The 27,926-nt window shown below is 36.9% G+C and overlaps 1 protein-coding gene across 1 annotated transcript in view; it reads right to left on the bottom strand.

The window, feature by feature from the left end:
* LHFPL3 (LHFPL tetraspan subfamily member 3) overlaps positions 1 to 27,926 on the bottom strand; it is a 694,186-nt gene that overhangs the window by 348,340 nt on the left and 317,920 nt on the right. The window lies entirely within an intron of this gene.

Below are 27,926 nucleotides of genomic sequence, written 5' to 3'. Positions count from 1 at the left end.
CCAGGAGGGAGCCTGAAGCCTGATAGCAGCTGGGAACAAGCTAAACTACCTGGATGATCACTTAACAGCCACCTAGGGCTCCAAAGGACAGTACTTTATAATGGAACAGGAACTCTGAGCACTGCCTTTTGTTCTGGTCTTGCTGAGGATGGCTGGGTTTTGTCTGGGTTTTGTGTAGGAGATAAGCTTTGAGACAAGGAGTCTCCCATTCTCCAAGATCGTGTAGCATTCAAATAAAACTTTTTTCCTTTTGCATCAGCACTCACCTCACAAGTTTTCCTTTTGTGGCACAGGAAGCTGAACCCCTGTTTTTTGTTTTTTGTTTGGTAACAATCTAACTAGTCCTTTTTACACTACTCTTCCATTTCAAAGTCCTTGTACAGAGTTTCTCTCCCTGAAAACAAGAACTATTTTATTGTGTCTCTTTAGGTTATTTAGATCTATACCATAGCCAAAACAGTAGTCCCTCTCTAAATCATGGTTCACTTATCACAGCCTCACTGTAACACGGGATTTAAAAAAATATATTTAAATATCGCGGATTTTTCACTATATTGTGGGATTTTGTGGTACTGTATATGAATGTTGTTAAAGTTACATAGTTTAAGAATGTAGAATATGTTTAAGAATATAAGTAGTGTTTATGAAAGTGTGGAAAAGGTTAATAAGGGAGTGGGAAAGGTTAATAAGGGACTGGGAATGGTTTATAAGTGTGTGGGAATGGTTTATAAAGCCTTAAAATATATATAAATACTAAAATAAATGTAAGGTTCTTACTTTGCGGATTTTCACCTATCGCGGGGCGGGGGTAAGGGGGTGGTTTAGAATGTAATACCCACCATAAGTTATGGAATACTGTATAAGGTTTTCATTGAGAAATGAGAAGACATGTAAAGTTAAGATTATCAAAAGATGTATAGATGTCTCTCTTATTCACAGTGGATATGTTTCAAGACTCCAAGTGGATCCCTGAAACCGCAGTATACTGAACCCTACATATACTATGTTTTTTCATATATGTGTATACCTATTCACTTTTTAAAGAAGGCACTTTACGGCTTCTCTTTGGCATATCCAAATTCACTACCCTTACATTTGAGGGCCATTATTAAGCAAAATAAGAGTTACTTAAACACAAGCACTGTGATACCATGACACATGATCTGATGGTTGAGACATCTTTTAAGTGACTAATGTACAGGGAATGAATACAGCATGGATACACTGGACGTCCTGGCAGGACACAGCAGGATGGTGTGAGATTTCATCATGCTCCTCAGAATGGCACAACTTTTAAAATTCATGCATTGTTTATTTCTGGAATTTCCCATTTAATATTTTCAGAGTGTGGTTGACCATGACTAACTGAAATTGCAGAAAGTGAAATCATGGATAAGATGGAACTACTATATAATAAATTGGAAGAGGTAGGGCCTTTAAATTTGGGTAAATAGAGGCAGTAGCTATTGACCTTTAAGAATATGAGCTCGAGAGCCAGACTACCTGGGTTTGAATCCTGGTTCTGGCACTTATCAGCCATGAAACATGAGGCAAGATGCTTAATCTTTTATGCCTTAATCTTCTATGTGTAAAACAGGGGAAAAAATAATAGTAGCTTTTAACAGGGCTGTGATAAGGATTATATGAGTAGGTGTGAAGTCTGTAGCAAGCAATGTGTAAGTTGGTGGTGGTTGTTAATCAAGCATGTGTTCATTAAAGTCCTGGTGCTAATATATTTTTCATTATAGAATTTCTTTATTTTTACTTTTTTCATAGTCATAAAACACACTATCAAAGTATACTAATAAGTATTGTATATTGCTATAAGCAGCCAGGGTGAAAATGTCTCTGGCTATATTTAAAAAAAAAATATCTGATTTATGGAGCTAGTGTGGAAAGAGATTATGGGGAAGAAAATTAATGACCAAGGACTAAACATAATCCTTTTTACAGTCATAGTCCAGGGAGTCCTGTTGAGAAATACACATGTGTTCAATAAACAAATACGTACCGAAACTTTACTTTGTGCTAGACACTCTTCTAGATGCTGGGATACAATACATGAAATGGGCTGCTTATAAGAAAATAATGACTTTGGAATTGTTCATGATGTTGGGGGAAATGTGTTGGAAAAATGAAATACCTGTTAAAACAACAACTACCAACATTACCAAATTAGATGTCCATTTCCATCATTCTACCAAGAAAGACTCTTCCCCTTGTCAAGGTCACCAGTGATCTCTATGTTGCTAAATCCAATGGTCGGTGCAAACTTGCCTCCATTCATGAGGCTGATCCCTGGTCCTCCCTTCTCATCTCAGGTTATGGTGACTCTGTCTTCCTGGTGGAAAAGCCTCTAAACTCATCCTGAACTTTATTTCTCACACACCATCCAATCCTCCATCAGCAAATCCTGTTTGCTCTATCTTAGAAACGTATCCTGAATGCAACCACTTCTCACCTCCTGCACTAATATCTTGGGCCAGGAATTCATCATCTCACACCTGGAGTATGACAATGGTATTTCTTTGTACCTATGGCAGCCCTTGTCCACCTACAGTCTTGTTTTCTAAAAATGTAACTTAGATCACATCATTCCTCTGTTCAAACTCTCCAATGACTTCTCAGTTGACTGAGAATTACATTCCAAGTGTCTGTTCAAATACTGCCTTACCAGTGAGGTCTTCCCAAAATGCCCCATATACTACAGCAACATCCCCCACTGACACAGGCATGTACACACACTACCTTCAGAACCAAACGCCCTAGCCCCTTTACTTTCCTGTTTCCCTTTCCATGCCACTTATCTCCTTGTCTGTTTGCTTTTTGTTTCTGTTTTTATTTTTAAACATTTTCTGCCTCTAGACTGTAGCTTAATGTAGGCAGGGTTTAATTTATTTTGCTCACTGCTCTATCCCTAGAGTCTAAAGTAGAAACTCAGAAAATAGTTACATATGAATAAATGACTGGATGAGCACTAAGGATTGCAGAATACCCTAGGAGTTATCTACCCAAAGCCATTCCTTCCTTCCTTGGATGGCAGAACATGGCTTTATTTGAGCATATGATTAGGGGAAATTCTGATTATTCATCTTTCATGATGGTCTCATTCTTTTTGCAGATGACTGGTTTAGGCCATATGATTAAGTAATATGATACAACAGAAAGATTGCTGGGAAATGTTCCTCAGCTGATAAAAACAAACCTGTAGTATAATAGGTGTCCCTTTTCTTGAACACATGATATTCAGAGCTGGGGCAGTTGCCTTTTGGTTCTGAGGACTAGGAAGACACTCAGAAGACTAAAGAAAAGAAACAATGGATAGTGATGGTACTGCTAAGCAGCAGATTCAACTAGTCTGGAACGTCCCCACTAGTGAGTTCTTGCACAGTAAGATAATTCAATTCTTTATTGTTGAAACTAAAGGCCTAAGATATTTTGAGTTGTTTTCTGTTACTTGTCAGCTGCAAGCATTATAACTGATACAGCATGCACAGATTACAAATTTCCTCTAGACACCCAGACATTGGCTCAGATTTTGTCTTCAACAAACTGGAATTACTATTGTCATGAATATGTTAAAGAAAACCCTATAAATCTGAAGTCTCAGCTTTAAGTCCTTATTTAAGTCACTAAGCAGTGAGCTTTAGGGCTACTTGAAGTTAGAATGTTTGGAAGAAGTGAGAACATTTTTCTAAAATTATTTGTTCACAACAATGCGTTCCTATGATCAAGGCATCTGGAACTATCTGGAACTTAGATATCATCTAGAAAAAAACAGATGGTTTAGCATTATGTAAACATGAATTATATCTGGGAAGAACAAAAGAAATGTAAGATGCTATATTTAAAACTTTTTCAACTCTGAGACTTTGGAAGGGACCGATTAAATATGTAAAGAAATACATTAGCTTTTGTTGTCTTTGTCCTTACAGTGCAATGTCATGCATGAAAAATCCTGGGTGATTCTTGGTGCCTGGAAAAAGTTTTTAAGTTCTAGATTCATTGTTAATAAAGTCGGTCTCATGGGGCTTTACATCTAGTTAACAATCATCTTTATTTTATTTAAAAGGCAGCTGAATGCTGAGTTTAGGGGGAGCTATCCTTATGAAGGAGCTTGTGTTCCAGGTTCTATAAACACTTCATTTCTATTAGAACTCATTCTTCTAGTCCTTCTAGAAGGACTTCTAGACTTGAGTGATGATTTAAAATGTTTATAAAACTACAATGACTATTCCTTTTTTAAATTTAATTTAATCTTTATTTTAAATATATTTTATTTTTATTTTATGTTTTAGATAATTTTTGGTATTTATTTCAGCCAAACTGATGACAATTTCTGGGACGCAATCTCAACAGATTGAGAAATTCTCCTAATATATTTTATTGATTATGCTATTACAGTTGTCCCAATTTTTCCCCCTTTGCCCTACTCCACCCAGTACTCCCCATCATTCCCTCCAATAATCCACCCTCTTAGTTCATGCACATGGAAAACGTATATAAGTTCTTTGGCTACCCTATTTCCTATACTGTTCTTAACACCCCCATCCCCCACCTATTCTCTACCTACTGATTTGTACTTAATCCCTGCATCTTTTTTCCCATTCTCCCACTTCCCTCTCCCAACTGATAACCAACCCTCTAAATGATCTCCATATTTATGATTCTGTTTCTGTTCTGCTTGTTTCCTTAGTTTGGTTTTTTTTTTTTTTTAGGTTCAATTGTTGACAGTTGTGAATTTATTGCCATTTTAATATTCATAGTTTTGATCTTCTTTTTCTTAAATAAGTCCCTTTAGCATTTCAAGTATAATGGCTTGGTGATGATGAACATCTTTAGCTTTATCTTGTCTGGGAAGAACTTTATCTGCTCTTCCATTCTAAATGCTACAGTTTAGGTTGTAGGCTCTTGCTTTTCATCACTTTAAATACTTCTTGTAAGTTGCTTCTTGCCTGCAAAGTTTCTTTTGAGAAATCAACTGATAGTCTTACAGGAACCCCTTTACAGGTAACTCTCTTCTTTTCTGTTGCTGCTTTTAAGATTCTCTCTTTATCTTTAACCTTCAGCATTTTAATTATGATGTGTCTTGTGTTCCTCTTTGGGTCCAACTTGTTTGGGACTCTGTGCTTTCTGTACTTGTATATCTATTTCCTTCACTAAATTAGGGCAGTTTCCTTTCATTATTTTTCAAATAAATTTTCAATTTCTTGCTCTTTCTCTTCTCCTTCCAGCACCTGTATTAGTTGAATGTTGGTATGTTTGATGTTGTCAGAGGCTCTTTACCATATCCTTAATTTTTTGGATTATTTTTTCTTCTTGTGTTCTGATTGAATGTTTTTCCTTCCTTATGTTCCAATTCATTGATTTGATTCTCAGCTTCATCCAGTCCACTGTTGACTCCCTGTAAATTGTTCCTTATTTCACTTGGTGTAATCTTAATTTCTGCCTGGATCTTTCTTACGCTGTTGAAGTACACAATGACTTCTTTGAGCATCCTAATAACCAGTGTTTTCAACTCTGCATCTGATAGATTGCTTATCTCCCCTTTATTTAGTTATTTTTATGGAGTTTTATTTGGGCCATATTTTTTGGTCTCCTCATTTTGGCAGCCTCCTTGTGTTAGTTTCTATGTATTAGGTAGACCTGCTTTGACTCCAGGTTTTAGAGCATGACCTATAGTAGAAAAACACACCTGTCAATTGGATGGGGCAGAGCCTCAGGTAGTCACCAGGGTGGGGCAACTTGTGTGAATAAGACTGATGGAACCTTAGATATGGTGTTGCCACTTTGTGGTTCTGTGTGTGGGAGGGCTTAAGAAAGAGACAATGGCCACTGCTTGGGCTCTTGAGTTTTGTCCTGTAGAAAGCTGTCCCTGGGCACTTGCCCAGATGTCAGACACTTCAGTTCCTCCTCATATGCTACTAGTGCCCTTCCAGCTACTACCTCAGTGCTGAAGCCCAGAGGGGGTGAGTACATTGTGGGCCCTTTAAGAGGAGATTCCTCAGAATCTACAGTTTCTTTTGTCCACCCCCTACTGGTTTTTACATCCAGAAGTTATGGGAACTTCTCTTCCTAGCACTGGAAACCTGGGCTGGGTGGTCTGGTGTGGGGCTGGGATCCCTTGCTTCTGAGGTATCCTTCCTAATTTTTATCCATTACATGTGAGTGTGGGACTACCCATTCCACATCTCCATGTCTCCACATGCCTCTCCTACCTATCTGGATGGATGTGACTTCTTTACTTCTTTGGTTGTTGGATTTCCATATAGCTTGATTTTTGATGATTCTGGGTGATAGTTTTTTATAATTTAGTTGTGATTTTTGCTGTGGTTGTGCAAGGGGGCAAGCCCTGTTTACATATGCCTCCATCTAGACCAGAAGTCCTACAATGACTATTTCTGAAAAAGAATGATCAATGGGATGATTGTAAAGGCTCTTACTTGTTATGAGGAAGTATTTTTGAGAAAAGAAAAATGACATTAGTACAAATGTTTCTAAATAACTTTCTAAAGAGACATTTGCCATTTATCTTCTTTAAAGAATCTTTGCTGAGTTGCAGAGGGTATGCAAATTTCTCACACTTATTACAATTAATCTATTAGTTTGAATCAACTCATATAAATGAAAAAAATATTTTGTGTATCCTGTGTAGACTTTTGGTATACTGTGTTTACTTGACTTATCAATTGAAAATGAAGTAAAAGACATGCTGTATGGTCAGGACAGTGCTGTGGTCATGGTGCTAAATACTTGTAAATTAATGGATAAAATCTTTCTCCATTTTACCCAACATCCAAAGGAATCTTTAACTTTATGATACCAAAAAAAAAAAAGTAGGGAGGAATTCTGAAGAATCTGGTTTTTTAAAAACAAACAACAACAACAAGAGAAAAACAAAACAAAGGAAAAACAAACAGAAAAAAAGAGACATTGTCCCTGTCCTGATGAACAGATATTAAACAAATCAGTTACACTCAATGCAAATACTTCTTGGGCACTCATCAAAAGGTCTTCTTAAGCTGGTAAATTCACAAACTTTTAGGAGCTCAAACAAATAATTATAATTGGAACAACTATTAGGAAAGTGTCATGAACATATTATAGACAGGAGGACCTGACCAAGATGTCCTTATTGTTTCCTTCAACTCAATTTGATTTTAGACAGGTTGCTTTCTGATTATAGGCCTCTGCCCTCCATTTTCTTAGCGCATATACATTAGAAAACTTGGAATTACAAATTCTTTCTCTGCCCCTCTGAGATATAGATCTCTTCCAGGCCTCTTGCCAGTTTTATAACTCAGAAATATCTTTTTCAAGGATATAGACGCCATCCTTTGAAGTACAATCATCAAAAAAGATAGCATCCCTATCTCCCAGTTTGGGGAGCAGATTGTAGAAGATTAATTTGAGTGCCAATGATAAAACACAGATGGGCTAATCTTATTGACTAACTTCCCCTCTAACGCCCACGAGTTCTTTTCCATTAGCTCACCCCAGTACTTTAAAACTATCTGCCCTTTTCTTTCAACATAGTTCAATCTTTCTCCCCTATTGCAATAGCCTTGAAAAAAAGTCTTTGTTATGTGTTTAACCTGTCTAGTGCAATTTTTCTTTGACAATCCTAATCTAGTTTCAATGGCAGAGCACTGGGGACACTTTCACAGAGGAAATGATGATTAAGCCAAGGTGTGAAAGTTTGAGTTATCTAGGCAAAGGATAATCTGGGGATGAGTGGAGGGTGGGTGGGTTTGTGCTAGGGATTGGGTAAGTATGCAAGGCAAGAAGGGATACACTGTTATTTATCACCACCTTCCATCATCTTACAGGTTTTGAAGAGGTAGTTTCAAAAGCATGATTATTTTCTGAGCTCTTGATGTTTTCTTTGCCAGTAGCAATTAAAAGGCATTGAGGACTATTTATAATTATACAGGAAAGGAATTTTAGGACTCAAGGTAATAGAGTTCTTGTTATTAAAATTTTTCTTAAATGGTTCAAGTTGTTTTTAGAGCAGATCTGACCTAAGCTAACCTGTGGAGTTTATATCTGGACACAGCTTTGAAAATGTTTTGGGGTTCTGGCATCATTTAGTACTGACTCCCTCCCCACCCCACTCCCACACTTTATTGAGGTATGACTGACAAATAAAAATTGTATATACTATTTAAGGTGTAAAGCATGAGGTTTTGATATATATACACATTGTAAAATGATTAGCACAGCCAAGACAATTAATATATCCACCACCTTATATACTTACTTTTTGTTGTGTCTGGTAAGAAACTTGAGATCTGTTTTCTTAACAATTTTTAAAAATACTCACATGAGGACATTTCCATTGAGTTTTTAGAGAGAAGAAGAAGAAGGAGGAGGAGGAAGAGGAGGAGGAGGAGAAAGGGAGGAAGAAGAGGAACGGGGGAGGAGGAGGAGGAAGGGGAGAGGGGGAAAGGTGGAGGGGGGGAAGGAGGAGGAGGAAAACATCAATTGGTTGTCTTCCATATTTGCCTCAAATGAGGATTGAATCCACTACTAAGGCAAGTGCCTTGACTGGGAATCAAACTGACAACCTTTCAGTGCAGGGACCAATGCTCCAAGCAACTGAGCCAGGCGGCTAAGGCTACTTCCTTAACAATTTCAAGTATATTATACATTATTATTAACTATAGGTCTTATGTTGTACATTAAGCCTCCAGAATTTAGTCACCTTATAACTAGAAGTTTGTACTCTTTGGTCAACATCTCCCCATTTCCCCCACTCCCAAGCCCCTGGTAACCACCATTATATTTTGTTAAAAGTTTGACCTTTTAAGATTCCATATATAAGTGAAAAAACTTCATTACAAGTGCAGCGATTATTGAGCACATTTCTTAGCATATTTGTTTCCAAGTGAATTACTCCAATTACATCTTTAGTCATAAATATGAGAGATGAGTATAGCATGGGGAAATACTGATATGAAATATCTAGAACAAGGAAGCTACAATTGGTGCCATAGGTTAATTCATAACATTTGAATTCTCAGACAGTCTGTAGAGAAGGAGGAAGAGAATCATTTGGAAAGGCAGTTAGGAAAATGAAATGTAAAGCAAAGCAGTACCGTCATTCTTCAGAGCACTACACCTCCCTGTATCATCGCACAATTACAGTTAATCAATTGAGGGGTGTGAAGGTTTAGAGAGCTTAGCATAGGTGCCTGTGAAGCTTTACTGAAGAGCTGTTTTTATGATTTTTAATTCATAGTCAAATTTTAGAAGTGTGAACAAATCATGTGGACATTTAAATACTTCTAATAAAACTACTAATAGCTATTACAGAGTTGGTGGTACCCTCTTAAAATTCATGGGGCTTCTCTGTTCCAAATCTTGGGTATTTATAAAACCACTCATTTCTTTTAGAGGCAATCACTGTTTTCTTTCTTGGTCATCCATCCATTCATCCATATCCATTATCATTATTTTTAAAATATATTTTATTGATTATGCTATTACAATTGTCCCAATTTTCCCCCTTTACCCTCTCCACCTGGTACCCCCATTTCCTCCAACAACCCCCCCCTTAGTTCATGTCCATGGCCATGTATATAAGTTCTTTGGCTATGTCTTTTCTTGTACCATTCTTAACACTCCCTTTCTATTTTGTACCTACCAATTTGTATTTTTAAATCCCTGCACCTTTCCCCCCATTCTGCCCCCTCCCTCCTCCCAGTTGATAATCCTCCAAATGATCTCCATATCTATGATTCTGTTCTTGTTCTGCTTGTTTGCTTAGTTTGTTTCTTAGATTCAGTTGTTGATAGTTGTGAATTTATAGCCATTTTAATGTTCATAGCTTTTATCTTCTTTTCCTTATATAGTTCCCTTTAACATTTCATATAATAATGGATTGGTGAAGATGAACTCCTTTACTTTTACCTTGTCTGGGAAGCACTTTATCTACCCTTACATTCTAAATGATAGCTTTACTGGATAGAAGAACCTAGATTGTACATCCTTGTTTTTCACCACTTTGATACTTCTTGCCAGTCCCTTCTAGCCTGCAGAGTTTCTTTTGAGAAATCAGCTGACAGTCTTATGGGAACTCTTTTGTAGGTAATGATCTTCTTTACTCTTGCTGCTTTTAAGATTCTGTCTTTATCTTTAGCCTTTGGCATTTTAATTATGATGTGTTGTGGTGTGGTCCTCTTTGGGTCCAACTTCTTTGGGACTCTCTGTGCATTATCACTATTTATTGAGGCATCAGAATAATATGGGACACGTTTTATTCAGTCCTCAACAAGATGGGAGGTGGCTTTAATCAGAATGATTTTATAAATGTGGAAACTGAGGCTCAGATGGATTAAACAACATGTTTAAAGTCCTAGATATAATAGGTGGAGGAGCTTGGGTTGAAAACTGGGTTTAACTACAAAGTCTAGATTCCTAATATATGGTCTTGAAATTACAAACATACTTGATGTATCACACACCATGTAACTCCAAAAAAGAAAAACAGTTAGACTGTTTCCTACTAATGGAAATGTAGTTGATGTGGTAATCATTCAGTTCAAGGTTGGAGAGTTTACTGTGTCAGGAGCTAGATGCCTGAAGAGCCTACACACTAGCCTGAAGTGTACAAGGCAGGCCAGGATTGCATAATCTCTTATACAAAGCACAGCACCTCTGCTTTATCTTCTTGCTCTCACATGACCTAATTTGGGATGTAATTGATATATTGATACTTGTAATCTTATTCTATTGTTATTCCTACATAAAAACCCACCTGAATTTCTTTTATGTTAATATTTTTTGTCTTTTAATCAACTGCCTTATTTTTTGTCCCCATGTTTCTTTATTTCCCTCTATAATTAATTTCAACATTGGGTATAGGAAGATTGCGCAAAGACAGTTCTTTTTCTTTTTTTTGCCTTTCCCTTTCCTTCATTTGCTGCATCAACTATCCTTACTGTTAGTCAACATCTTTGAATTAAGGTAAATGTCAGATACTAGGCTCCCTTGTTTGTCCTTTGACTTGAGCACTTTCAAATGTTCTAACCAATGCTTCCTCCCTCTATTTAGCTAAGGTAAACTACACAGTGCATGATGTGTGCCATGGTATATTTCCTGCCTGGGTCCCTTTCCATGCAACCTGTATTGCTTTGTATTAATATCGTTTCCAGCAGTTTCACATATTGGGTTGGATTTCCAGCTCTGTAACTGAGCAATACCCTCTGACTTTGATCTAACCTCCAGAAGTCTCAGTTTTCTTATTTGTAAACTGAAGACAATAATAGTACATGCCTTATATGGTTCTTTGTTTTATTAAAATATTTTTATTGAATTTATTGGGGTGACATTGGGTAAAAATTATATAGGTTTCAATTTACAACTCCATAATACTTCATCTGTATATTATATTGTGTGTTTACTACCCAATGTCAAATCTCCTTCTGTCACTATTAATCCATTTATCTCACCTTTACTCTCTTCTACCTCCCCCCACCCACCTTTCACTCTGGTAATCATCATATTGTTGTCTATTTTTTATTTTTATTTTTATTTTTGCTTAGTCCTTTTACCCAACTCCCCAAACACCTTTGCCTCTGACAGTTGTCAGTCTGTTCTCTGTATCTATGAGTCTGCGTCTTTTTTATTTGTTAATTTATTTTGTTCATTAAATTCCACATATAAGTGTCACAGTATTTGTCTTTCTCTAACTGGCTTACTTCATTTAGCATAATACTTTCCAGGTCCATCCAAGCTGTTGCAAAGGGAATGGTTTCTTTTTTTTTTTTTTTACGGCCTACTAGTATTCCATTGTGTCAATGTACCGCAGCTTTTTTATCTGCTTATCTCCTGATGGGCACTTGGGCTGCTTCCAAATCTAAGCTAGTGGAAATAATGCTGCAATGAACATAGGGGTGCTTATGTTCTTTTGAATTAGTGTTTCAGGTTGCTACAGACATATCTCCAGCAGTGGAATTGCTGGCTCATAAGGCAGTTACATCATTTTTAAGTTTTTGAGGAAACTCCATACTGTTTTCTACAGTGTCTGCAACAATCTGCATTCCCACAAACAATGCATGAGGTTTCTTTTTTCTTCACATTCTTGCTAACATTTGTTGTTTGTTGATTTATTGATGGTAGCCATTCTGACCGGTGTGAGGTGATGTCTCATGGTTATAATTTGCATTTCTCTTATGATTAGTGCCATTGAGCCTCCTTTCATATGTTTATTGGCCATCTGTATGTCCTCTTTGGAGAAGTGTCTATTCAAGTCTTCTGCCCATTTTTTAATTGGATTGTTTTTTTTCTTTGGTGTTGAGTTGTGTAAGTTCTTTAAAAATTTTGAATATTAGCTCCTTATTTGATGTATCATTGGAGAATATGTTCTCCCTTTCAGTGGGTTGTCTTTTCATTTTGTTGATGGTTTCCTTTGTTGTGTAAAAACTTTTTAGTTTGATGTAGTCCCATTTATTTATTTTTCCTTTTGTTTCCCTTGCACAAGGAAATATAGCAAATTATTGTTACAACAATTTTTAAATATTTTACTGCATATATTTTCCTTTAGAATTTTTATGGTTTTGAGTCTAATAGTTAAGTCTTTAATCCAATTTAAGTTTATTCCTGTGTACGGTGTTAAGAAGGTTTGAGTTGTTTTTTTATTTTTTTTTGCATGTATTTGCCCAATTTTCCCAACACCACTTACTAAATAGACTATTTATACCCCATTGTATGTCTTTGCATCCTTTCTCAAATATAAATTGACTACAAAGGTGTGAATTTATTTGTGGGCTTTCTATTCAGTTCCATTGATTTATATGTCTGTTATTATGCCAGTATCATGCTGTTTTGATTACTATGGCCTTTTAATATAGTCTGATATCAGGTATTGTGAGTCTTCCAACTTTGTTCTTGTTTCTCTTTGCTGTGGCTATTTGGGGTCATTTGTGGTTCCATATAATTTTTTTTGAGTAGTTGTTCCAGTTTTGTGAAATTTGCCACTGGTATCTTGATAGAAATTGTGCTGGATCTACAGATTGCTATGGGTGGTATGGACATTTTATAATTTATTAATTTTTTCTATTCATGAACACAGCATATGCTTCCATTTATTTGGATCCTCTTCAATTTTTTTAAATTCAGTGTCTTATAATTTTCTGAGTACAGTTCTTTTACATCCTTCATTAAAATTATTTCTAGGCCTTTTATTCTTTTGATGCAATTGTAGTTTCTTTATCTGGTTTTAGAATTAGGACGATGTTACTCTCATAAAATAAGCTTGGGATTCTTCCCTCTTCTTGAATTTTTGGATTAATTTGAGAAGAATAGGTGTTAGTTCTTCTCTGAATGTTATGTAAAATTCACCTGTGAAGTCATCTGGTGCAGAACTTTTGTTTGTTGGGAGTTTTATTTAAATTACTGCTTCAGTTTTATTAGTTGTAATCTGTTCATTCAGACCTTCTGATTCTTTCTGATTCAGTTTTGGGAGATTGCATGTTTCTAAGAGTTTATTCATTTCATCCACATTATTCAATTTGTTGGCATAGAGTTGCTCATAATATATTCTTACAATCCTTTGTATTTCTGTGGTGTCAGTTGTTACTTCTCTTTCATTTCTGATTTTATTTACTTGGGCTCTATCACTTTTTTTCTTGATGAGTCTGGTTAAAGGCTTGTCAATCTTGTTTGTCTTTTCAAAAAACTGGCTCTGACTTTCTTTACTTTTATTTTTTTAAAGACTCTATTTAGTTTATTTCTACTGTGATCTTTATTATTTCCTTTCTTCTACTCACTTTGGACATTGTATAACAATATTTTTTTTTAGTTTCTTTAAACATAAAGTTAGACAATTTATTTGAGATTTTTCTATCTTATTTAGGTAGGCCTGTAATGCTATGAATTTCCTTCATTTATTCATGTTCCTAATTGCCATTTATATTTTTTAAAGTATATTTTATCGATTATGTTGTTACAGTTGTCTCGGTCTTTTCCCTTTGCCCCGGTCTGCTGGGTAACTCCCCCTTCCCTCCAGCAATGCCCCCTCCCCCACTTAGTTCATGTTCATGGGTTGTGCAGGTAAGTTCTTTGGCTTCAACCTTTCCTATACTATTCTTAACCTCCCTCTATTTTGTCCCTACCAATTATGCTTCTTGATCCCTGTGCCATTTTCTCCTTTTCCTCTTTCTTTTTCCCAGCTGATAACCCTCCAAATGATCCTCATGCCTATGATTCTGCTCCTCTTCTGGTTGTTTGCTTAGTTTGTTTTTGTTTTTTTTAGATTCAATTGTTGATAGTTGTGAGTTTGTTGTCATTTTACTGCTCAAAGTTTTGATTCTTTTTTCTTAATAAGTCCCTTTAACATGTCATGTAATAATGGTTTGGTGATGATGAACTCCTTCAGTTTTACCTTGTCTGGGAAGCACTTTATCTGCTCTCCCATTCTAAATGATAGCTTTGCTGGATAGAGTAATCTAGGTTGTAGGCCCTTGCTTTTCATCACTTTAAATACTTCTTGCTTGCAAAATTTCTTTTGAGAAATTATCTGGTAGTCTTATGGGAACTCCTTTGTAGGTAACTCTCATCTCTTGCTGCTTTTGAGATTCTCTATGTTTAACCTTTAGCATTTTAAGTATGGTGTATCTTGTTGTGTTCCTCTTTGTGTCCCATTGTTTGGGACTTTCTGTGCTTCCTGGACTAGTGTGTCTATTTCCTTCACCAAATTAGGAACGTTTTCCTTCATTATTTTTTCAGATAAGTTTTCAATTTCTTGCTGTTCCTCTTCTCCTTCTGGCACTCCTATGATTCAAATGTTGGTATGTTTAAAGTTGTCCCACAGGTTCTTAATACCCCCTCCTTTTTAATTCTTCTGTCTTCTTTCTGTTCTGGGCGAATTTTTTTTTTTCCCCAAATAGTTGATTTGAATCCTTGCTTCCTTCCCTTCACTGTTGGTTCCCTGTATATTTTTGTATGACCTTCACTTCTTCCTTTATTTTGTGGCTGAATGCAATCATTTCTCTAAGCATCCTGATCACCGTGTTTTGAACTCTACATCTGATAGGTTGGCTATCTCTGTTTCATTTAGTTCTTTTTATGGGGTTTTGATCTGTTCTTCATTTGGGCCATATTTCTTTGCCTCTTCAATTTGGCAGCCTCCCTGTGTTTGTTTATGTGTATTGTGTTGAGTTACTTTGACTCCATGTCTTGGTAGCATGACCTAATGTAGTAGGTGTCCTGTAGGGTCCAGTGGCACAGCTTCCCCCATCACCCAAGCTGGGTACTCAAGGTGCAGCCTTTGTGTGTGCTGAGTACACCCTCCTCTTGTAGTTGAGCCTTGGTTGCTGTTGGAAGATCAATAGGAGGGATTTACCCAGGCCAGTCAGCTACAAGGACTGTCTGTGACCACTGACCACCAACATCCACCCTCTGTGGAGGATCAGCTGGGCAGGAACAGGATGGTGGTTTTCTGACATGGTATGTAGCTTTCCACAAGGTGCACTGGCCCTGGGGTTTCCTGGGCCAAGGTCAGTACCCTTCTTGTTTTGCCTGGGGCACCCTGCCTGAGCTATAAAACTATCTGAGATGGCTACTACTTGTGCTGGGTTTGGAGATTTCCAAGTGAAGCCAAGCTGTGAATCTAAGCTGGCTGCTGGTAATGCTGGGTCTGGAGCTCTCTGAAGCCAGCTATTGCTTGTTTGAGAGGATTAATGAAGTTGTGAAGCATGAGCCAAGACCAGCCATTCATATGGAAAAGAAGCTTGGGTGGGTCCATAAGTTGGGTGGGACAGAGTCTATGGGGATCTTTAAGGTTGGTTTAACAGTGTTATCCAGATTGATGAAGTCTCAGATATGGCACCAGCCTGCAGGCTCTGTGATAGGCGAAGTTCTAGAAGAGAGACAATGGCCTCTGCTTCTCTCGTCAGAAACTTCAGTTCCTCCCTGTATACCACTGATGCCTTTCAAGCTGCTGTACTGGTGCTGGAGCTCAGAGGGAGTTAGTCTGTGTTGGTGAGCCCATGTCTGGGTTCTTTTAGAGAAACTGCTTGGAGCTCCAGAAGTTTCTTCCACCAACTCAATCCCAGCTGGTTTTTGCAGCCAGAAATTTGGGGACTTATCTTTCTGGTTCTGGAACTCTGGGCTGGCAAGAATTGTGTGGGGCTGGGTCTCCTCATTCCAGAAATATTTGTCCCAAATTTTTATCTATGACGCATGGGTGAGAGACCAGCCTGTTCTGCATCTGTGCCCCTCCTACCGGTCTTGATGGATGTGATTTCTTTAATTCCGTAGTTGTCAGACTTCCATTCAACTTGATTTCTGACAGTTCTGGCTGATGGTTGTTCTATATTTTAGTTGTAATTTTGATGTGATTGAGTGAAGAGTCAAGCCATGTGTGCCTATAGCACCATCTTGACCGGATCCTTTCTGGATTTTCTTTTTAAGACTGCTTTTGTTGTGTCTCATAGATATTGTGCTGTGTTATCATTTTCATTTGTTTCAAGATATCTTTTGATTTCTCCTTATCTCATTGTTAACTCATTCACTTTTTAGTAATATTTTATTAGCCTCCATGTCTTTGTGTGTTTTTAAGTTTTATTCCTGTAATTGATTTCCAGTTTCATGCCATTATGGTCAAGAAGATGCTTGATATGATTTCAATATTTTCATATTTATTGAGATTTGTTTTCATGTGGCCTATTCTAGAAAACATTCCATGTGCACTTCAAAAGAATGTATATTCTGCTGCTTTGGGGTGAAATGCTCCGAAGATATCAATTAAATCCATCTGATCTAGTGTGTCAGTTAAATTTGCTGTTTCCTTGTTGATTTTCTGCTTGGGATATCTATCCACTAAAGTCAATGGGGTGTTAAAATTTCTTACTATGACTGTATTACTGTTAATATCTCCATTATGTCCATCAAGATTTGCTTTATATCTTTAGATGCTCCTCTATTGGGTGCATAAATGTATATAAGGGTTATATCCTCTTGTTGGATTACTTCCTTTATCATTATATAGTGTTCTTCTTTGACTCTTATTATAGCCTTGTTATAAAGTCTATTTTATCTGATATAATTATTGCTACCTCAGCTTTTTTTCATTTGCATAAAATATGTCTTTTGATTGGAACATTTGAGCCATTTACATTTAAAGTGATTGATAGGTATGTGTTTATTGTCATTTTATTCTTTATAATTATGTTCCTCTGGTTTTTTTCCTTCCTCTTTTTCTTCTTAATGAAGACTCTAACATTTCTTGTAATACTAGTTTGGTGGCATTAAACTTCTTTAGTTTTTCTTATGTGGGAAGCTCTTTATTTCTCCTTTCTCTGGAGAAGCCAAACTAATACAGACCTGATAGGGTGAGGAGAATCCACTGAACAATAGGGGAATTGGCAAGTTAATGAAGAAAATGTTAAATAGAATCTCTAAGATTCTTTAAATCATACCACCTAATGTAGAGGATTGACCTTGCTTTAATTGATTAAAGAAACCTAATTCATTTAAAGATGCCTTGATATTTAGTGAGCCTCTCGAAAGATTGAGGACATAGGGAGACTTTTTAAATTTACAGTTCAGTATCCAAAGTTTACTCCCAAGTTTTAATTTACTGTATTGTATCTCTAGTCACAGAAAATAATAACATAGCCAGCTGGAAACAATACTAGAATGAGGACAAGCTAACACAATTATTGGATATAATTTTGGTTTTAGTAATAACTATCTGAAGGAACTAAGGCAATATACTGATGTGTATCTAAAGTTGGTAAGAAAAATGTCTTTATTATTTTTGGTACTTGTGTTAGTTGGAATAGTTTTTAATAAAAAATTTAAGAAGAAATAAATATGCTTCCCCACAAGCCCCAAGTGTTTCTCCACTGGCAATGTTCTGAGAATGCAATACCATATCTTCAGAGAATAGTCTCTTTCTTTTATCCCCTCAGAATCACATTATTTAATTACTGTACTTTAACTAAAATATTTAAAAACTAATTAGACACTGTTTTGTTTTAACTATTTTTCCAGATGTCTTTCTTGTTCACCAGCCAAATTTAGGAAATGATGGCAAACAAACTTGGCAAGAACTGCATATTTAGCCGTTTTATGGGCACTGTGTAATACCAATATTGTCATTTTAAATGTACTTTATTGTTCTCCTGGGTTTTTATAGTCTGCACCATTTTCATTACTAGTAATTCTGTTCCTTTTCCCACTAACTTAAGTTGAGATCCCTTATTGTATCCAACTTCTTAAACCAGAAAGAATATTTCTTTTGAACATTATTTATTTCAAAATAAAAATATCTATGTATGTATCTCAAGACTTATCCCAATTATTGAAAAAAATTCCTACTCTATAAGATGGGTCATTGCTTATATTATAAATGAACAAATAAGAGTTTAAATCCCAATTAAGTCAATAAAAATAAAACTAATTGCAGCTAATTTCTTTTGACAGATTGCTATGTTGCAGGCACTGTTCTAAGTGTTTTATTACCTTATTTAATTATTTAAACAACTCCATTAGATGTGCATTTTTACTGTCTGCATTTTATAGGAGATAACACTAAAGCACAGAGAGGGTATGTAATTTGCCCACATAGGTAAATCAAGCAGAATTCACTTTTTAAACTCTGTGCTGAACTGACATAATCACCATGTTTAGATTTGAATGCACTTCCTTAAAGGTTATATTTCTGCCATAGTTGTCCTAATTATGCCCATGGTACTGACACGATATCTAGAATAGCATCAGTCTCTCTTACTCCCATTTTCAATCCAAGGAAAGGAGAATGTGCTCTTAAATTCCAGGCATGGTGCCTTTGGTATTAGACATGGCACCCTGTAGGTGCTGACCCTCTGTAATGAACCCTGAATGTTCAGTCTTGCTGCATGTAGCCAGAGTGATGGTTGACATAAGGAACATCACAAAGGGAGTTTTACCAAACCTTTGGTAGACATATCGGTGACTCTGATCTGAACACATGGTTCTGCACACAGTTAAGCTTTCAAGATTACTTGATGCACTTCAGACAGACAACCCTTCTGAGATCATCAGAATGACAACGTACATTTGTGCAGTGCTTTGTGGTTTTCAAAGCCCCTTATCATACAGATCTTTTCAAACTTCCTCCCAACTATTTTTACAGTTTTACAGAAACCTGAGTTTCAAAGAAGATAAGTGATTTGCCAAGCTCACTCTTCAAATAACGAGTCAAAGGAAATCAGCCCTGGACACCTGTCAGGCTCTTCAAAACAAGAAAGCTAGTTGTCTGCAGGTATGGCCAAAGGATGAATTTGCAAAAACAAAAAATAGGTAAAAGCAATAGTGCTTCCAATTTCTCTTTTGTTTTTCTGCTTCTAAATCTCACTTACTACTGTCTGGCCAAGAGCCAAACATATTGAAGTGATGCAATCAATAAAGGTGGATAATGATGATAGGGATGTGGTTAATATTGTAAATTTCCAGTCCCATCAGCTTGCAAGTTCTGCAATCTAAATGTGTCTTCTTGTTTGGCTCTAACCAACACCTTTATATTTCAAAATAAGAGCCTATCAAAATCTGCAGTAACTTTTCAATATTTTTAAAGATGTTTCTTTTGGAAACTATCATTTCCTTTTTTAGAAATTATCATTTTGGTTCTGACCGGCTTGACAAAAAACTGGAATTTTCTGCATTCGTAATAAGGGAGTAAGTGTTTTTTTCTTTTTTCCCCCTGTAGTTGTGCAGAGAGTGGTAAACATTGCTTTATGTAATGTCCTTGAAAGTTATGTATAAACTGAATCACCAATAATATGATTTAATACTATTAAAGTAAAGATTTCTTTTACAAGAAATATCACTTACTGATGTTTGTGAGTTTATATCACAGTTGGCTTGTTCAAATAGGATTATCCCTTGGAATTTTTGTATGTGGATGTAATTTGGAATTACATATCAATAAAATATTTTTATTCATTACTCTGTGACCAACATTCTTTTAAAAATTGTTTTTCCCCCCATTGCTACCCTGCACCCTGCCTACCCCTTATCCCACAGTCCAACATCACCCTGTTACATCATTGTCCATGTCAATGGGTCATTTATACTAGTTCCTTGACTAAATCCTTCCCCTTCTTTTCCCTGTTCTCCCTTCTTGCCTCCTCCCTGGTCGCTGTCAGTCTGCTTCTTGTTTACTTGCTTCTGGTTCTATTTTGCTCATTTGTTTGTGTAGTTCATTAGTGTCCTGTATTAGGTGATATCATATGGTATTTGTCTTTTCCTGCCTGGCTTATTTCACTAAGCATAATACTCTCCAATTCCATCCATGTTGTCGCAAATTGTAGGAGTTTCTTCTTTTTCTCTACTGCACAGTATTCCATTGTGTAAATGTACCACAGTTTTTGATTCACTCATCTACAGATGGACACTTAGGCTGTTTCTAGCACTTGGTTATTGTGACTAGTGCTGCTATGAACATAGGGGTGCATAGGTCATTTTGAATTGGTGTTTTGGGATTCTTTGTGTATAATCCTAGCAATGGAATTGCTGGATTGAAAGGCAGTTCCATTGTTAATTTTTTAAAGTAATTCCATACTGTTTTCCACAGCGGCTGCACCACTCTGCATTCCCACCAACAGTAGACTAGGGTTCCCTTTTCTCCACATCCTCGCCAGCACTTGTTTGTTAATTTGTTGATAATGGCCGTTTTGACTGGTGTGAAGTGGTATCTTATTGTGGCTTTAATTTGCATCTCTCTGATGGCTAGTGATGTTGAGCATTCTTCCATGTCCGTATGAACTCTCTGTATATCCTCTTTGTAGAAGTGTTTGTTCAGGCCCTTTGCCCTTTTTAAAATTGAGTTGTCTTCTTGGTGTTGAGATGTATAAGTTCTTTATATATTTTAGAAATCAATCCCTTGTCTGAGGTATCATTGGAAAATATGTTTCCCTATATGGTTGGTTCCCTTTTCATCTTTTGATGTTTTCTTTTGTTGAGCAGAAACTCTTTAGTTTGATGTAGTCCCATTTGTTTATTCTTTTCTTTATTTCTCTTGCCTTAGGAGATATATTGGTGAAAATATTGCTACGTGGGATATCTGAAATTTTCCTGCCTATATTTTCCTCTAGGATTTTTATGGTGCTACAGCTTATATTTAAGTCTTTTTTCCATCTTGAGTTTATTTTGGTGTATGGTGTAAGTTGGTGATCTAGGTTCATTTTTTTTGCATGTCCCTGTCCAGTTCTCCCAACACCATTTGTTGAAGAGGCTTTTTTCACTCCATTTTATGTTCCTTTTCCCTTTGTCAAATATTAGTTAATCATATAGACCTGGGTTTATTTTTGGACTCCATTCTGTTCCATTGATCTATATGTTTGTTTTTATGCCAGTACCAACCAGACTGTTTTGATTACGGTGGCTTTGTAGTATAGTTTGATATCATGTATTGATTCTTCCTACTGTGTCCTTCTTCCTCAAGATTGCTGTGGCTATTCGAGGTCTATTTTAGTTCCATATAAATTTTTGAAGTATCTCTTCTAAGAATGTGAAATATGTCCCTGGTATTTTAATAGGGATTGCATTGAATCTATAAATTGCTTTGGGTATTATGGAAATTTTAATGATGTTAAGGCTTCTCACCCGTGAACATGGTATATGCTTCTATTTATTTGTATCTTCCTTAATTTCTTTCTTCAGTCTTATGTAGTTTTCTAAGTACAGGTCTTTTACTTCTTTGGTTAAGTTTATTCCTGGTACTTTATTTTTTTTGTTGCTGTAGTAAATGGGATTTTTTTTTTCTAGTTTCTATCTCTGGTATTTTATTTTGATGTATAGAAATGCTTTTAAATTTCTGAATATTGACTTTGTACTCTGCTATTTTGCCAAATTCACTTGTTATGTCAAGTAGTTTCTTCATGGATTTTATAAGGTTTTCTATGTATACTATCATGTCATCTGCAAATAATGACAGTTTTACTTCCTCTTTTCCAATTTAGATGCCCTCTATTTCTTTTTCTTGTCTGATTGCTGTAGCTAGAACTTCCAACACTATGTTGAATAGGAGTGGTAAGAGTGGACACCTTTGTCTTATTTCTGATTTCAGGGGGAATACTTTCAGTTTTTGCCCATTGAGTACAATGTTGGCTTCAGGTTTCCCATATATGGCCTTTATCAGGTTGAGGCATGCTCCTTTTCTTCTTATTTTGCTGAGTGTTTTCATCACAAATCGGTGCTGAACTTTATCAAATGCTTTTCAGCATGTATTGATATGATTATGCAATTTTTGTCTTTCATTTTGTTTAGATGTATTATGTTTATTTACTTGTGAATATTAAACCATCCTTCCATCCCTGGGATGAATCCCACTTGATCATGGTGTATGATCTTTTTAATGTGTTGCTGGATCCTGTTTGCCAATATTTTGTTGAGGATTTTAGCATCTATGTTCATCAGCAATATTGGCCTGTAGTTTTCTTTCTTTGTTGTGTCTTGACCTGGTTTTGGAATTAGGGTAATACTGGCTTCATCGAGAGAGTCTGGATGTCTTCCCTCCTCCTGTATTTTTTGGAATAGTTTGAGAAGGATAGGAACTAGTTCTTCCCTAAATGTTTTGTAAAATTCACCAGTGAAGTCATATGTTCCAGGGCTTTTGTGTGCTGGGAGTTTTTAGATTACTGTTTCAATTTTTCTAGTTGTTATCAGTCTATTCAGGCTTTCTGCTTCTTTGTGATTCAGTTTTGGAAGATTATATGTTTCCAGAAATTTTCCCATTTCATCTAGGTTGTCAAACTTCTTGCTGTACCGTTGTTTGTAGCAATTTCTTACAATCTTCTATTTCTGTGGTATCGGTTGTGATTTTTCCTTTTGCATTTCTGATTTTATTTATTTAGGGCCTTTCTCCTTTTTTCTTGATGAGCTTGGCTAAATGCTTGTTGATTTTGTTTATCTTTTCAAAGAACCAGCTTCTGGATTTATTTATCTTATGAATTTTTAAAATTCTCTTTGTCATTTAATTCTGCTCTGATCTTGATGATTTCCTTCCTTTTACTCACTCTGGGCTTTGCTTGTTGTTGTTCCTCTAGTTCTTGTAGCTGTTGGATTAGATTTTTTACTTGAGATTATTTCATCTTTTTAGGTAGCCCTGTATTGCTATAAACTTTCCTCTCAGGACTGCTTTTGCTGTGTCCCATAGGTTTTGGGCTGTTGTGTGTTCATTATTATTTGTTTCCAGAAACTTTTAGATTTCTTCCTTGATGTCATTGTTAACTCATTCATTATTTAATAGCTTGTTATTCATTCTCCATGAGTTTAAATATCTTTGAGTTTTTTCCTTGAGGTTTGTTTCCAGTTTCAAGCTATTGTGATCTGAGAATATGCTTGATATAATTTCAATTTTCTTGAATTTGTTGAGGCTTGTTTTGTGTCCTACCATGTGGTCTATCTTTGAAAATGTTCCATGTGCACTTGAAAAGAATGTATATTATGCTTCGTTGGAGTGAAATGGCCTATATTTATCAACTAAGTCCATTTGATCTAGAGTGTTGTTCAATGCCTCAAGATCCTTGAAGATCAGTTCATTGTTGACAAAGAGGTATTAAAGTCTCTTATCGTGTGTGTGTTGCTGTTGAATTCCTTCTTGTAGTCTTCCAAGATTTCCCTTATATATTTGGGTGCTTCTATGTTGGGTACATATATGTTTACCAGGGTTATATCTTCTTGATGGATTGTTCTTTTAAGTATTATGAAATGCCCTTCTTAGTCTCTTTTTATGGCATTTGTTTTGAAATCTTTTTTGTCTGATATAAGTATTGCTACCCAAGCTTTTTATTAATGTATGTTTGCTTGAAATATTTTTTTCTATCCCTTCACTTTCAATCTGTGTATATATTTTGTTCTGAGGTGGGTCTCTTGTAGACAGCATATATATGGGTCATGTTTTTGTATCCATTCTGCTTTCCAATGTCTTTTGATTGGAGCATCTGATTTATTTACATTTAAAGTTATTATTGACAAGTGTTTATTCATTGTGGCTATTTCCCTTTGTATCTGTGTTCCTCCACCTCTCTCTTTTTCTTCTTTTTCTTAAAGCTTTCCCTTTAGCATCTCTTGCAATGCTGGTTTGGTGGAGATGTATTCTAGTCTTCCTTTGTCTGAGAAACTCCTTATTTCACCTTCCATTTTGAAAGAGAGCCTTGCTAGGTAGAGTAGTTGGTTGTAGGCCTTTGTTTTTCATTGATTGAAATTTTTTTTTGCCATTCTCTTCTGGCTTGTAATATTTCTCTTAAGAAATCAGCGGATAGCCTTATCAAAACTCCTTTGGATGTTACTTTCTGTTTTCCTTTTGCTGCCTTTAGGATTCTCTCTTTGTCTTTAAATGTTGCCATTTTAATTATGATGTCCCTTGGAATGGTCTTCCTTTGGTTCATCTTCATTGGGATCCTCTGTGCTTCCTGTACTGGTACTGGTGAGGTTTTTTCTCTCATGTTCGGTAAGTTTTCTGTCATTACTTTTTCTCTCAGGTTTTCTATCCCTTGCTCCTCTTCTTCTCCTTCTGGTATCTCTATAATATGGATATTATTATGTTTCATGTTGTCCTGCAGCTCTCTTTAACCGTCTTTATTCTTTTTCAGTTTTTTTTTCATTTTTTGTAGTGTCTTAGAATTTTTTTCTACATTGTCTTCTAACTCACCGATTTGATCCTCTGCTTCATGTAGCCTGCTCTTGATTCCTTCTACTGTGTTCTTCAGTTCAGAAATTGTATTCTTCATTTTGGTTTTGCTCTTATTGATAGTTTCTATGTCCTTTTTAATGCTGGTGTAGTCCTCAGTTCTGCCCTGGCTGGTTTAGCTCAGTGGATTGAGCGTCGGCCTGCGAGCTAAGTGTCGCTGGTTCGATCTTCCAGTCAGGGTACATCAGAGAAGGAAAACTCTGACTCCAAAAAAAAACCTCCGCTGCCTTGCGGCATACCTCTTCAGGGGAAAGGCTAAGGAAGTAAACCCCGACAGAAAATCCGGAGCCGGAGTCCCTAAGGCGGTTTGACGTTGTAGTCAACACCGGCAACTCCTGCGGCGCACCTGAAGCCAAGCTGTATTGACTCCGTCTTTCCCTTGGATCCTTCAGCTGCGAAGAGAGGGGGGGTCTGCTGCATGGGCAACAGCAGACCCTCCATATCTCCCTGCCCAGGCTCTGTAGCTTCAGCGTCATCGCAAGATGTCGATTCAACACGGGAGGAGACAGATACTACCATGTCACTCCCGAGTCGGACTGCACAGCCATTCTCGGCGGTGCAGATAGACTCTTAAGAAGCTACACCATCGTCTCTCGAGACGGACGGCTGCCGCCGCCGCCGCAGTCCTCAGTAAGTTCCTTGTAGCTTCCCTGAACTTTTTTGTAGTTCCCCTGGAGTTGTAGTTTTTTTTTCAGTTTGTTGAGTTCATTGAGCTTCCTCATTACCATTGTTTTAAATTCCATGTTTAATAGTTTGCTTGCTTCTATTTCATTTATCCCTCCTTCTGGGAATTCCTCCTTTCCTTTTGATGGGGTTGTTTCTTTGTCTCCCTATTATAGGTGTCTCTTCTTGTTTCTGCTTTTTAGATTGATCTGGTTTTATTTCCTGTCTTGTGGTATGACCTTCTGTGGTAGGAATTCTGTGTGATTCAGTGGTGAAGGCTTCTTGACCTCCCGAACTTGATGGTCTTGTGATGCCCCTTATGCCTTTTATTTTGACTCTGGTAGTATTTTGGTTTTAGTTCTTGTTGTGCTGTTTTTGGTGGGTACTTCCCTCCAATTTGCTGACTAAGAGTCACTCCACCTACCTCATCTTGTAGACAGTTGTTGAGCTGTTGCCTCTGACTGATGCCACTTAGAGGGGAGTAGTCTGCTTAAGAGATTTTTCTCACAGCAATGGGGATGAGTCTGCACTGGGATCCGATTCACTGTTCCCCAGATCTTTCTCCAAAACCAGTGCCCAAAACCTTTCCAAAGCTCCTCTAGTTCACTTCACCCTCCTTTGGCCACAGCCCAGGTCAAGAGGGTGGGCCTGGATCAAGCAGGGCCAGACCAGGGGGACCTGGGAAACTCCTGCATGCTGGCTGGGGGCAGGCATGGGGGGAGGAAAGGGCGAGTGCGCTCATGCACATGCGCTCCTCAAGAATCTCACTTTGTGCCTAGCTTTTCCTCTCAGATCCACAAAAAACTATAACACACACACACACACACACACACACACAATACACTGCTCCTTGCCTCTCAGAGGCAGACACCACCTGGCCAACTCCTGGCTCTGCCACTGGGCACAGCTTTGATCTCCACCCCTGATTCCTTTCTGTGGAAATCTAGGAACATTGAAAAATCTTTGTGCACTGCCAGCTGCCCCCCAGGGTGCCAAGCCAGTCAGAACTAGAGTCTCTCCCTGTTTCTCCATGATCTTCACCAGACAGGTCACTCTGAGGTGACCTCCTCTGCCGTCAGCAGTGCCAAGGCTCAACTCCCACCAGTATCCAGATGTTAACTGAGATGCTCTGTCTACAATTAGCCAAAACTACAGACCAGTCTCAGGAGCAAGCAAGGGCAGCTTTGTTTCACTCCTCCGCCATCTTCATGGCCAGCATTCTTAAGTTGTAAGTTTGTATTACTGCAGCAGTTACAAGTGAGCATAATTTTGAAAGACTTAATCAAAGACAACTAAGATAGCCAATAAGAAAATTAATACATTGGGATATGTACCTATTAATGTCATTGGAAATCAAAGGAATTGACCATTTTCCTCAAACACTTTACTAAGAGAAAACTTTTTATTTCTTTTGTTCTATCACTAAGAAGGTGCTTCTTTATGAAGTCAGATTATTAGAAAGGAGATGGAGGTTAAGGGATTGTTCTTATAAAGCAAAGCATAAGCCATTACTTTGATTGAGAGTAATGAAAGTTTTAAGCATTTTATATTAAAGTGCAGAAATTTTCTTATGGATTAAAAAAGATAGCTATTGTGTTTACACTACCAAATCTAGGTTACTTGAATATTTAGTTACAGATATCTTGTATAGACAGCTGAAAATAACAGCCTTTTGTTTATTGAGAGTCATTTCAGAGCCTTGAAAGACGAAGGAGATAGCTGGTAAATTCTAGTAGGAAAATAACTACACCCCTCATGAAGTACATTTAATTCTGATGGTCCTTTGTGGCCATTTTGAAACAATTCCCAGTCTCCCTGAAGATTGACAATCCTGATAGCTTCATCTGGCAGTGGAGCAGTTTTGAAACTGGTTCTGCATGGCCCAGCAGCTTTGACAGCTGAATAATTGAGTGGAAAAATCCATTATTGCAGGAAATTGATCTCCCTGCTATTTGCTGTCTCAAAAGTTAAAAAAAATTTTTTTATCGTAGTGACAGATACAGTTTATTCTGTTATCCAGAAGAAGTTTATTTCAGAGTTCTGCCAACTCAGGTAGATTCAAATTAGATATTGAAGCACTTTAAGTTACAGAGATCTCAAAATTAAATAATTAGGACTTATACAGATTTCAAAAGTGGTACCTGTTATTATTATGTATTTTAAAATCTTTGACAGTTAAGCTGATCAGCATAGTACATGTGAATGGATACTTACTGAAAGACAGAATAAACTGATTTATGGTCCAACACTTACTTGAGAAGCTTATCTTAGAAATTCAGAATTTTGACCAAATGCATCAATGCAAAAAACTAGGAAATGTCTAAGGATCTGAATACAAATTTTATTCAACAAATTTTCAGAATTATTGTATGTGAAACTATGAGGCTATAAAGGTGAAAGACCTTTGTTTTCCCATTGAGGTGGGAGAGATAGCACAATTTACAGGTAAGTGCAGTATAATACAAAGTGCCACTATCAACATACCAAGTATGGGTGGGAGTGCATTAATTCCGACTCAGGATCATCAGCAAGAAAGCTCTGCAAGTCTTGACCCGGAACTGATAGCTTCTACAAGTTATAA

Source organism: Furipterus horrens, unplaced genomic scaffold, assembly GCF_987537825.1.
Source record: "Furipterus horrens unplaced genomic scaffold, mFurHor1.1.pri manual_scaffold_9, whole genome shotgun sequence".
NCBI classification, from domain to species: Eukaryota; Metazoa; Chordata; class Mammalia; order Chiroptera; family Furipteridae; genus Furipterus; species Furipterus horrens.
This window is presented reverse-complemented; position numbering and strand designations above follow the sequence as displayed.